This window comes from Scyliorhinus torazame, chromosome 13 (genome assembly GCF_047496885.1).
Source record: "Scyliorhinus torazame isolate Kashiwa2021f chromosome 13, sScyTor2.1, whole genome shotgun sequence".
Lineage (NCBI taxonomy): Eukaryota > Metazoa > Chordata > Chondrichthyes > Carcharhiniformes > Scyliorhinidae > Scyliorhinus > Scyliorhinus torazame.
The window spans coordinates 54,876,908-54,890,030 of record NC_092719.1 but is presented as its reverse complement, the minus strand read 5'-3'; the positions used below and the strand labels follow the sequence as shown (position 1 = coordinate 54,890,030).

Genomic DNA, 13,123 nt, shown 5'->3' with positions numbered 1-13,123 from the left:
GTGAAAGCCTTAAAGGTGAAATTTAGGGTTTTTTTCTGTGAAGGGGAAGAAATCACTTGCAACAGGAACCTCTCAAATATATTTTTGCTCCCCTTCAGCCTGGACATGTTCTTGTCTGACTGAGACAGAACAAAGAAAGCTGTGGTCTCAAGCTCCTGACACTCTTGTGCATTCGAGTATGCTGCAGCTTTTGAAACGTTTTTCTTCAGATACGATGTAATATCAGAAGTGGAATGTTTGCTAATCATTGCAAATTGTGAAGCACCATTTGCGGCTCCTCAAATTTTGAAGCTGCCTAAGCATGCACACAGACGACCTGGACAATGATCAGATCAGGCTTGGGCTGATGAGTGGCAACTAACATTGGTACCATGCAATGATATCTCCAATAAAAGAGAATCTAACTATATCCCCTTGAAATTCAATGACATGACTATCACTGAACAATCCATTACCAATGACCAGAAACTGAACTGGACCAGCCATGTAAATATTGTGGGACTACAATAGCAATCAATGGCCTGGAATTCAGAAGCAAGTAACTCACCTCCTGACTCCCCAAAAAAGCCTGTCCACCATCCCCAATGCACAAGTCAGGAGCATGATGGGATATTCTCCACTTACCTAGATGAGTGCAGTTCCAATAACACTCAAGAAGCTGAACACCATCTGGGACAAAGCAGCCCACTTGATTGGTAGGGCATCCAGCACCTTAAACATTCACTCTCTCCATCACCATGAGTGGCAGCAGTGTGTACCATCTTCAAGATGTCCTACAACAACTTGCTACAGCTCATTCAACTGCATCTTCCAAACCCACGACCTTTACCACGTAAAAGGACAAGGGCAGCAGATGCATCAAAATACCATCTTCAAGTTTCCCTCCAAGCCACACCCACCATCCAAAATTGGAACTATATCGCAGTTCCTTCAATGTCACTGGATCAAACTCCTGAACTCCCTTCCTAACTGCACTGTGAACTTATCCACAACACATGGACTGCAACAATTCAAGAAGACTGCTCACCACCACCTTCCCATAGGCAATTATGACTGGCCAACAAAAGTTGGCCTTTTCAGCGATATTCATATCCCATGAAAGAATGGGCAGAAACCAAGAAGCTATCAAGTTACTCTGGTTTAAACAGACATTCACATTCCACGAATAGTGCCCCAACAGAAACAAAACACACATTTGTCACTGGTTAATTTTTAATCCATATTTACAAATGCCACACTAAGGTCTTTAAAAATGTTAGGATTTCAACCCAGCCAGAGAATAAATTTAACGCCAACAATTTGAAAACAATGCATGCTTCAAAGTACTTCTGAAAGACTAAAGATGTGTCTTTGAAATGCAAGACCTTAAAACAAAAAGATGAGAAAAACCTGTTACGCTGAATACATGAAATGGCAATAATTAGTTTGAGGGGCATTTCTGTGATGCCATAAGTTCAATGTACCCTTAGAGCTGCCAAACGTCCTCAAAACTTTTCTATTAATCATAGAGAGCAATGTTATGAGCACGTTTGATATTGTACACAGACTTTCAAATTGCTGTCCATCCACATTACAGACAAGTGTGCACATCCATATGTGGTTGTTTGGACACCTACCCTTCAGACAAAGTTGAACTTAATCTCCATACCCTTTATGGAACCATGTAGAGCACCAATTGGTTGCCATTTTTGTCTACAAAACAACAGTCACTAAAGATGCTATGTAATTGCACATTTGTTCCTGTATTAAAAACTGTACATTAACTTTTAGAAAACAAATTAATCAATTTGTGCAAGATTAGACAGAGTTTCAGGCTCAAAAGAAAATCTCATGTTAATCAATAAATAAGCGGAGTGGGTAGAGATGCAACACACTTTAGGCACAATTAATATTAAATTGAAGACAGTTTGCCCGAATAAGGTTTTGTAAGCATGGTGGAACCTTCTCTTGAAATCACATGCAAAATCTTTTTTTTTTTTCATTTTCTGCTTTATTCTGTAAAGAAATAAGATTCACTTTTCCTATTTAGTCTCTAAAGGGATTTCCACTGAAGAGAATTGCTTCATGTACTTTATCCTAAATTACATCATAAATTCTAACAGATTGCTTGCTCAGTTCAGTAATGTTGACCCAGAAATCTGGTATCAGAGTATAAACAACATTTGGTTTTTAACTCATCCCAATTCCTCAATCATGTAATTGATATGCACACAGATTTGCTTTCAGTATCACTTTAAAAAAAAAGATTGACCCAATGAGAATCAACAGTTGTTAAACCAAACAGCACTGATAAGATTTCAACCTAACCTTTACTTTTTTATTTGCAAGCATTTTACCCACTGGAAGCTAAGTTTATCTAAATTTGCTGTTTACAATGCAAATAAAGATAAAGATACGAACGCACATACTAAGAAACAGTCGCAATCATAATAAAGGTATATCTAGCTTTTTCACTGACTTGCCAGTGTTCACATGTGGCATAAATTTCATACAAATCCAACCAATAGTTCAAAATGCTCAAAGCTACATTTTATAATGCAACACCACACAGTATTTTCTCTCCCCACCCCAAAGCACCACCATCCAATTTGATCAGCAAGTGACAAGACACTCAACTGAAGTCATAAATTACAATGACAAAAAACATTCTGGTGGACAAGTGAATATTGAATCATAGAATCCCTACAGTGCATGTGGCTGCTATTTGGCCCATTGTGTCTGCATCGACTCTTCGAAAGACCACCCTACCTAGGTCCAAACCCCCCACCCTATTCTTGCAACTCCAACCAAAGGTGCAATTTAGCATGGCCAGTCCACTCAACCTGCACATCTTTAGACTGTGGGAGCAAACACACACAGGCACGGGGTGAAAGTGCAAACTCCACACAGGCAGTTAACAGAGGCCAGAATTGAATCCTGAAGGTGTGAGGCAGCAGTGCTACCCATGCTGGCTGTACTAATCTACAGTTTTAGCCATGTAATTCAATCCTATTGGCTTTTCATTATTTATTGTCTTTTTTTCAGCTTCATCCTTTGCTCCATCAACACAGCTCATGAAGTGCCTCGTCTATTTTTCTTTCCTGTGCGCAATACTTTGCACTTGTCCACATTAAATTTCATCTCTCTTAGTTCTGCCAAGTTGCATATTTTTTCCAATTGTGTAATTCTGAGCTGGTCGCATCAATTCCACTGTCCCTCTATTTTAACATCCTGTGTTAATGCGAGTATCTGATCCCAGGTCACATTTCTAAATTAGGAACCATGGTAATACGTGTCTCCAATCCTTCAACCAGTCTCTTATTTGCTCCCAGAGTGTTTTTTTTAAATTTTTTCCAATTATTATTTTTTCCCAATTAAGGGAAAATTTAGTGCGGTCAATCCACCTAACCTGCACATCTTTGGGCTGTGGGGGTGAAACCGAGGCAGTCACGGGGAGAATGTGCAAACTCCTCACGGACAGTGACCTAGGGCCGGGATTCAAACCCAGGTCCTCAGCACCGCAGTCCCAGTGCTAACCACTGCGCCACCTGCCACCCCCTGCTCCCAGTGTTAACTTGACGGGCCACAGCTTTGAATTAATTAATGTGGTCTTTCTTGTGGTTCAGTATGGAAAGTCTTTGGAAGTCTGGTATGTCACACACAGGGTTACCACGTCCCACTTGGATTGTCACTTCTTGATTAAGTCGGATTGCCAAACTCCAACCCTGCCTCAGCTCATCGGTTGCGAGCAGTCTCATCAATGCCTTTGTTATCTCTAGACTGCTCTCTTCCAACGTACTCCTGACCAGTTTCTCACCTCCATAACTTTAAGCTCATTCAAAACTGATGCAATTATTCCAACTCGTACCAAGTTCATTTCAATATTATCTCTGTGCTAGCGAAGCTACAGTATCTCACAGTTAAACACCCCGCTTTTAACATTCTCATCCTGATTGCCTCGGCCCTGCCCTTCCACCATCACTGAAATATCCTCCAACCCAACAGTCTGCCAAGATAGGATTCCTCAGACTAGTGACACTAGGAGAACTGACAAAAAACTGGTACTACCGACAGGACAGGAACGTAGGCACCTACAAGTAAAGCACTTTCTCCGCAAGGAGACAGTAGGGTACCCAGGGCTCCTGAGACCACACTACTAGAGGACCTGATAAACACAGACAGTAAGGAAGAAGGATACTGTGGGAAAATGTACGGACAGCTACTGGACAGGGCTCGAATGCCACTGGACGAGGCCAAACGGAAATAGGGAGACGAACTGGGGACAGAAGTGGGTTGGGGACTCCGGAGTGAAGCCACCTCCTCCTGCGCAAGGCTCAGCCTCATGCAGTTCAAAGTGGTGCACAGAACTCGCCTAACCAGAACCCGAATGAACAGGTTCTTCCTGGAGGTCGAGGATAAGTGTGAGCGGTGCCAGAGGGACCCAGCCAACCAAACCCACATGTTTTGGGCTTGCCCCAAACTTGTACGGCTCTGGACAGCCTTATCCGAGACAATGTCCAAGGTTTTAGGGGTGAGGGTGTAGCCGTGCCCAAGAATGCAATCTTCAGGGCATCCGAACAGCCAGAGCTACACATGGGGAAGAGGGCCGACTCCCCCAACTTTCACTTCCCTAATTGCAAGCCGGAGAACCCTGCTCAGCTGGCGATCAGCAGCACCACCCACAGCTGCAGACTGGCTGGCAGACCTGGCGGAATTTCTCCACTTGGAGAAGATCAAACACACCATCCGAGGATTGGGGGAAGGCTTGCTCAAAAACAATTTGTCGGCCTGTTCCAAGACCTGTGCGAAGCCAACAGTGACAAGAGGAAAACGTGAGAGACGGAAGACAGAGAGGAATACACAACTCTGCGGGGAGGAAGAGGGTGGGAACTCGGGGGAACTGAGGGGAGCAGCACAGAGGGAGAGGGTGGGGGCGCAAGGCCCCCTCCCACCCCGCAAGGCAGACACAGCAGAAAGCACAAAGGGAAGGGGGGGGGAAAAGGGGAGATCAGGAGCTGGGGGACAGTACACCCTGAACGAAAAGGAGAATACCAAGAGGGGGTCGGAGGGGGGGGGGGGGGGGGGGGGGGGGGGGGAGAACGAGGAAGGCACACCAAGACAGAAGATGCCAAGATGTATTTAAGATCCACACATGCTGCAAATATTAAACATAGTGATACAGAGTAACTGTGTAAAAATTGAAAATACCAATAAAAATATATTTTTTAAATATCTTGGGCTGGATTCTCGATTTGAGAGATTAAGTCCCCATGCCGGCATGAAAGCGGTGGTCTTTTGTGCCCGGAAAATTGACGTCAAAAGGCCACCAATTCCCCGTTTTGCTGGGGCTATCGGGGAGGCAGCGTGGTGCTCACAGCTCTAGCTGCCGATACGGCCCCCAGCACTTCTGGTTCAGAGGCCGCTCACGCGCACAGCGGCGGCCTGCAGCGGCCGCGACGTGCTCCATGAATTACAACACAACCATGATATTACTACAAGTGTCATTTGCGGCTCAGAAGACAGCTATTCGGTCCATTGAGTCCGCGCTGGCTCTCTGCAGAGCAATGCGCTCAGTCTCACTCCTCTGATCCACCCTCTGGTCCTGCAGGTTTATTTCCTTTGTAAATCATAGATTGTTTCCACTCCCACCACCATCCTGAACAGCAAGGGTCATTGCCACTCATTGCGTAAAAACATTTATTTTCACATACCCCCTGGATCTCTTGCCCATAATCTGAAATCCGAGTCCCCCAGTACCACCAGCTATTGGGAATAGCTTTTTCTTAGGCTGTTATAATCTGGATTGATCCCTTCTCATTCCATGGATCATAGTCCTCTTCCAATCTAGACCTTCTACTTTACACCATTATTAATCTAAACCTTATGGTAGGATGCTCACGCTCCCAAGTGGTCCTCCACTTATTTCCCAGCACCAGATCCAGCAATTCCTCCTTTCTGGTTGGGCTGAGAACATGATGATCAAGAAAGCACTCCTGAACATATTTCAGAAATTCCTTCCCCTCCTCAAACATTAATTACTCACATATCGATTGGGATAAATTCCCTCAATATCACTCTATAGTTCACAGAATGGTTACAGCAGAGATGGTGTTCATTTAGCCTGTAGGTGTCTGTACTGGCTCTCCAAAAGGGAAAGTTACCTAGTGCCACACCCTACAGTGCAATAATTCCCTTGACACCAGTGGGGAAACAATAAATTTGTTCCTAGTTTCTGTCATTTTCAGTCATAATAATAATATTTTTTTAAATATAAATTTAGAGTACCCAATTCATTTTTTCCACTTAAGGGGCAATTTAGCGTGGCCAATGCACCTACCCTACACATCTTTGGGGTTGTGGGGGCGACACCCACACAAACACAGGGAGAATGTGCAAACTCCACATGGACAGTGACCCAGAGCCGGATAGAGCCTGGGAGCTCGACGCCGTGAGACAGCTGTGCTAACCACTGTGCCACCCCTGCCATAATAATAATCTTTATTAGTGTCACAAGTAACATAGCAATGAAGTTACTGTGAAAGTCCCCTAGTCTCCACACTCTGTTCAGGTACAACGAGAGAGAATTCAGAATGTTCAATTCGCCTAACAAGCAAGTCTTTCGGGATTTGTGGGAGGAAACCGGAGCACCCGGAGGAACCCATGCAGAAATCATCAAGATAATGCTCAGAACAAGCCTCACATAATTAACCCATGATTCCATTTTCCCATCCTCACTCACTTGAATAAGTGCTGTTTGCTGAAGATCAGGAATTCCAGAGATATCAGGGATTTTAGCAGCAAGAAGAATAACACAAGGGTAAAGAAGCAATGACGTGATCACTTAAGATTGACATGTCATATGATTTCCTTCAAGATTAAACTTATTGCGTCATGCATTCACATATACCCAACATCAAAAAGTGAAATGCCAAAAGAAGTGAGCAGCTCCATATCACATGCAACTAGAATGTGAATTTTGAAAACTTGGATTTACGGTCAAATAGAAAATGTCTTCATGTACTTTACAAGGAACCGGAGCATTTAGTTTAAATGAAGGGCTTCTTATCACTTAAATTACGACACTATAATTAGGATATGGAAACTCACTTCTTGTTAATGCATTGCATGTGCAGTACGAGTGTCATTTTGGAAATGCACACCTCCAGGCACGATCAGATATCCATTTATTCAAAGACTGTAAAGGCACAGTTAAGTGCTCATTCTCAAAGGCCTCTCTTTTAATTAGCCTGCAGAAGGGCAACACCTTCAAAAATTAACCTTTACTATAAAAGCCTGGTTCCACAATTGCTGTTGGAATTAACATCACTTACATAGTACTGAGCAGAAAGCCTAAGAACACTCAGCTGCACAATATTCACAAGTGCTTTTATGAAGATGACAGAAGAAAAAAATAGCTGCATTAAACGTCTGTTTCCACAACCTGCAAATTGAATACCAAACAAATTTGAGTGGTTGTTTGACTGTGGAATTCTGTTCCCCACAGAGCAGTGGGTGTTAGACATTTTAGTTGCTGTGATGTGAAGAGTCTAAAGTTCTGTTCCTTTTTCACCAACACACATTTATTTCATTCCAACAGCCTTTGCACAAAACTCTAACTACACATCACCTGACAGAGGCCACCTGAAGCCCCTTTACATATCAGTGTCAATTAATGGATACTGAACATAAATGAGACAACTAATTGCAATGTCTCTTAACCCATTACTTAAGTCTCCCATTCCTTGCAGAAAAAAAATTAGGTGAAAACAAAATTTCAAGAAACTCAAAAACACACACATGATTTCCCTCCGCCCTTTTTTTTTGTTTGGGCGAGAAAGAAAAAAAAAAGTCACAGAAACAAGCGCCCTTCATTGACAATATCCAAAAGTTTCTGTGAACTCGCCCCTCTTTTCGGAAAAAGTTGATAGCTCCTGTCGACCCATTTAATTTTTGTTATTTCCCCTCTGTCCAACATCTGCTTCAAACTTGCGATGTCTAACCGTAACCTCTTTTCATTGACACTTTTTGTAGAGTGCACATTTTCCTGCAGGGATTTATTGTCAATGTGACAGTCAATTGGTATATTACCCAAATCCCCTAATCCCAAAATTTCTGTCAATATCTGACTTATATAAAAGGCCATATCCACAAGGCTTAACGTCTCAGCAGCCAAAGTGCTTTTTACCACTCTCCTGATTTTCTTTGTTTCCCACACAAGCGGGCAACATTTACCATTGTTCCCCAAAAGGAAAATTATAAAACCTCCTGCGCTTGAAATCCCATCACATAAACTTGCATAGGACGCATCACTATAAACTATGAGTTTCATGTGCCTACGGTCACCTAAAACCGGGAACTTCAAAACACACTCCTGCATTTTTAGTTTGGCCAACGCTTTATTTGCTCTTATTATGTCTTCCACTTTCAGGTCATTCATTTTTGTACTCATCTCTAAGACATCAAAGCTCACATCCGGTCTAGTCTGTCTACCTAACCAGTTCAGTTGCCCAATTAAACTTCGCAGTTGCTCTTTTTCTATCTTTGAAACCATTGCGTCTTTTTGTGAAACACGGCCACGACTAATTGCTATTTGGCTGATGCTTTCCAAATAAGATTGCTGACGTAAAGTTGCCCCTAACTTAGTCTGTCCAATTTCCAGTCCAATATATTTAAATGCACCGGAAGCCTGACTTCCAACCCTGAATTCTTTCCTCAAACCAAAAATTACAATAGCTTCAAAATCACTAGTCCCACCCCACAAAAAATCATCGACATGCATCATAAAAATGCCAGAAAGGTTTCCTTTATAGTGCCAGTAAAACATTGCAGGATCTGCTTTCAACTGGCAACAGCCTAACTTGAACAAAACTGACCTTACCGAAAAATACCAGACTCCAGATGCATCATTTAATCCATATACACATTTGTTCAACTTCCAGAGTACCGCTTCTGTGTCAGCTGCTTCTTTAGGAGGACGGAGAAAAATGTCTCTCTGGAGCTGATGCCCCTGCAAAAAGGCAGCTTTTATATCTATATATTTGCATTCCCATGCCTTTGTGGCTAATAGAGCAAAGAAGATCTTTAAAATAACCCTTCCTGCTGTAGGTGAATCTACCCTTAAATCCTGATCTTCTAAGTTTTCTTCAAATCCCCTTGCCACAAGCCTGGCCTTTGCCTTATAAGTTCCATCCGGAAGAACCTTTTCCGTGCAAATCCATCTGTGGGATAGAGCTCTTTGTCCCCTATCCGGTACTTTCGTGTATACCCCAAATTCACGCCAACTATGCAATTCTTGCTGTTTAGCTTCTTTGCTAACTTTTTCATCTAATTTATTTGAAGCCACCAAAATCTCACGTGCACGTGGGCTTCTACTCCTATTAGTATTCGTAGTCTTACTCATGTTCCGAGATCTTGATAAACTACGTCCTCTCTCCCGCCTGGTATCTCGTTCTGTACTGCTACTGCTTGATCTTTCCCTTCTGCTGTGGGATGTCCTTTCAATAGTTCTCTACCTTTTCCTGCAGACCTGTTCACTATCCGATGTACTATCTGAACTGGCACTGCGTTTCTGTGCCCTCCATTTTTGGACTTTGTTTTCCCAATCCATTGTCTTGACTCCTTCCCCTGAATGTTGTACATTCAACCAATGTTTATACTTTCCAGTGGCCTTCTCTGCTCTACTAATAACAGTTGCATCCTTCCATTGACTAGACCCTTCTAGCAAGTATGTCACTTTTGTACCAACTTTTGGCAGTTGCCCTTTCGGAAAAATGGCCTGTTCTAATTCATCAGAAGTGCTGTGTTCCTCCACAGAAACCCTTACTATATCAGTTAATTGGTCCTCATAGTTCTGTAACACATGCGTACCAGATGACTCTGGTTCCTCATCGTGTCTGTCTGCTCTGTCTAAATTTGAAAATTTGTAATCTGTATCCATTATCCTTGATGAATGTACCCGAACAGTTTGATTACCACGTTGCAAAATAATTGTTTTGCCATCTATGCCTATGATCTTCCCTGGGCCTTTCCATTCATTAGAATTGTCTCTCTTATAGTATACCATGCCTCCTTGCTGAAAAACGGCACCTGATGGCCGTACGTTATGTCTTAAAGCTCTGCGAATTTTTTCAGAGACTTCTGCTTCCAAAAAAGCTTTTCTACTGCTATGTAATGCATTTAAATGTTCAGCAAAACCAGAGCTAATTGTAGTCCCCTCCCAAGCTGGAGGCTGGTCATCCAAAATGGACGGAATTTTAGGATTTCTACCAAACACTAATTGATAAGGACTATAGCCGCCAACCATCTGCAATGAATTCTTTGTATGTACTGCCCATGCTAAAGCTGAATTTCGCCTGCAATTTGGTCAATCCATGTCATCGATGACAGCATGGTTTCTTTCACAGACACCATTACTAAATGGGCTTTCTGCAGCCGTATTCATAACTCTGATATTCACGTTTTCATGCATATCCCTAAACTCATCATTAGCAAATCCTCCCCCATTGTCCGTAAGGAATTTTGCCGGTGGACCCATTCCTGTCCCTATCCATTTTTCCACGATTTGATCCAGAATTACTCTTTTCTTTACTTCTTACAATCTTTGATTGATTAAATCTGGTTGCTAAATCTACAGAATGCAAAATAAATATATTACTTGCTTTATCCCAGATCCTAAGGTCCATGGCCACAATGTCGTTAAATTCCCTGGCCAAAGGTAGGGTTACTATCGGTCGTGCTGGTGTCCTTCTGTACTTCCTACAAACTTCACAGCGGTCACTAACCTGTTCTATCAGTTTAGTATAGTCGTCATCCCTTACCCCTGCATCCTTTAATAAATTTTTCAGCCTCCGAGGAGACGGATGTGCAAATTGCCTATGCAGTTTTAATACCACAAGCTTTTTATCAGCTAAAGTCCCATTTTCAACTGCCATTAACACACCCTTAACCACTCTACTTGAAATATTATTTGTCAGTAATGGAATACAATAGTGTCCCGACTGTGTAAATTGTAAGTCCACCGTCTTTCCACAAACTGTTGCCTTATCCTGTTCCGTATCCAGTTTCATGTGTGCTTTCTTCATCGACGGTCTGCTCAGAAGCAAAGGTATCTCACTTGATACAACATCCGTGCTAATGAAATGATTCACTCCGGCAATATTGCAAGGGATCACCACTCTTTTCAGCAACTTCAGAGTATTATCATCCCCAAACCTGAAACTTGTGGAACTTTCAAATTCCTTAACCTTGTTACGATTTTCAGCATTCAAGGAGTCCAGATAACATTTTAACCAGTCAATTCCACACACAGTAGATGTGCAGCCACTGTCCAATACAGCACAGTTGAAGGATTCTGCAACCAACACCCTCATTACCGGCGTAAAACTGCTTGTCAATAGGACAATGCCTTCTTTCTGGTCACTATCTTTTTCCTCTTCTGACTCTTCCGTGTTCATGTGTCGCTTCAAACACTCTATCATAACGAGTTGGACAGTTGAAAGCATAATGGTATTGAGAGTCACATCAAAAACATCGATTTATCATGCCCCGTGCATTTCTGGGGTTCATCTTCCTATTTTAGGTTCTAACTGGGTTTCTGTCTTCATAATTCCCTTGTCTCGGTCTCCTTCTATAGTCTTGAGCCCTGTTCGTAGCCATACGATTTCGCCATCCTGTAGTAGTGTATCTTCCATATTCTGCCTTATTGCAGGCTGACCTATATAGGTCATCAGAGCCATTGGAATCGAATGTTTCCCCAGAAATCTTTGTAAAGCTTTTGTCATCTGTTCGAATAAGGTATCCTCATCAGTAAACTGAACTCCTGTCAAAACCAGGAGCCTATCCATGTTGCTCACTCTAGCACAGTCACGTAATTTAAAGGCCAACACACACGGTGGAAATTCCAGGTTGTGTTTCTGCAGACTTTTATATAGTCTGCCAAATTCCATTATATAGTTTTCCATGGAGATATCCTCCATTTTCCAGAACTTATCAAAATCCAACCATGCTTCATATGCACTTAACAAGTCATCTTTCTCATAAATCTTATCCATATAATGTACTAAAGTCTCCAGCCTACTTCTGAGTCTAACTCTTCCAATTCCAGCTCAGAAAGCACTTTGTTTCGGATTTTACTGCCATATGGTAGAGAAAGAGCCAATGCCATACCTTGTTTTCTCTTTCCCAAAGTAGTTTTAGTCCACATAACTACTGCACTTCTCCATTGGTCGTACGATTCCCTTTCAGAAAATAAGGGAGGATAGTCATCTCCAGCCATCTTTATCCTCGGTTCAGCCATATATCCCTTTTTTTCTTTTCTCACCCACTCCTTGGTTTGATCTGGAAAAGTTGTATCTTTCAACACTTCACATTTACACAGCAACCATCCTCTGCATTAAACAGCTGCATTAAACGGCTGTTTCCACAACTTGCAAATTGAATACCAAACAAATTTGAGTGGTGGTTTGACTGTGGAATTCTGTTTAGTTGCTGTGATATGAAGAGTCTAAAGTTTTGGAATTCTGTTTAGTTGCTGTGATATGAAGAGTCTAAAGTTTTGTTCCTTTTTCACAAACACACATTTAGTTCATTCCAACAGACTTTGCACAAAACTCTAACTTGAAGCCCCTTTACATATCAGTGTCAATTAATGGATACTGAACATAAATGAGACAATTAATTGCAATGTCTCTTAACCCATTCCATAACAGTGGGGCAGAGAAATTGAATAATTTTGTGCCTGAGCTAGATAAGATTCTTGATTGACATGGGAGTCAAAAGGTTATAGAGGATAGACAGAAAAGTACAGCAGAGGCCAGAATCAGATCATCCATAATCTTATCAAATTGTGGAGCAGGCTCATGGGGCTGAATGGTATACCTCAGTCCTAATCCATATGTTATGTCTATAGGTTATGTCTGATTGAAGTCAATGTCTGTAAAAGTAATAATTGCCCCATTTTCTTATCCAATGTACAATAAAGAAACAAAGTTGTATTTAATTTTAATGTACATATACTGTACCACTTACACAATAGTCTAGTAACAGAACAGCTGATGCATAATGCGGCAAGAAATAGGAGGATTTGTAAGCCATTCAGCCCATCGCGCGTGCTTCATCATTCAATAAGATCATGGTGATTTTTTAC

At 42.0% G+C, this 13,123-nt stretch overlaps 1 protein-coding gene across 5 annotated transcripts in view; it reads right to left on the bottom strand.

Moving 5' to 3' along the window:
* Positions 1 to 13,123, bottom strand: part of bltp3b (bridge-like lipid transfer protein family member 3B) — a 217,589-nt gene that overhangs the window by 160,880 nt on the left and 43,586 nt on the right. Inside the window, exon 2 of one of the 5 annotated variants that reach the window (XM_072471541.1) lies at positions 12,145 to 12,315. The exons of the other annotated variants lie outside the window; for them this stretch is intronic. The gene's annotated coding sequence lies outside the window, so the exon portion shown is untranslated. The remainder of the gene's footprint in view (positions 1 to 12,144; positions 12,316 to 13,123) is intronic. 5 annotated transcript variants of the gene reach the window in all.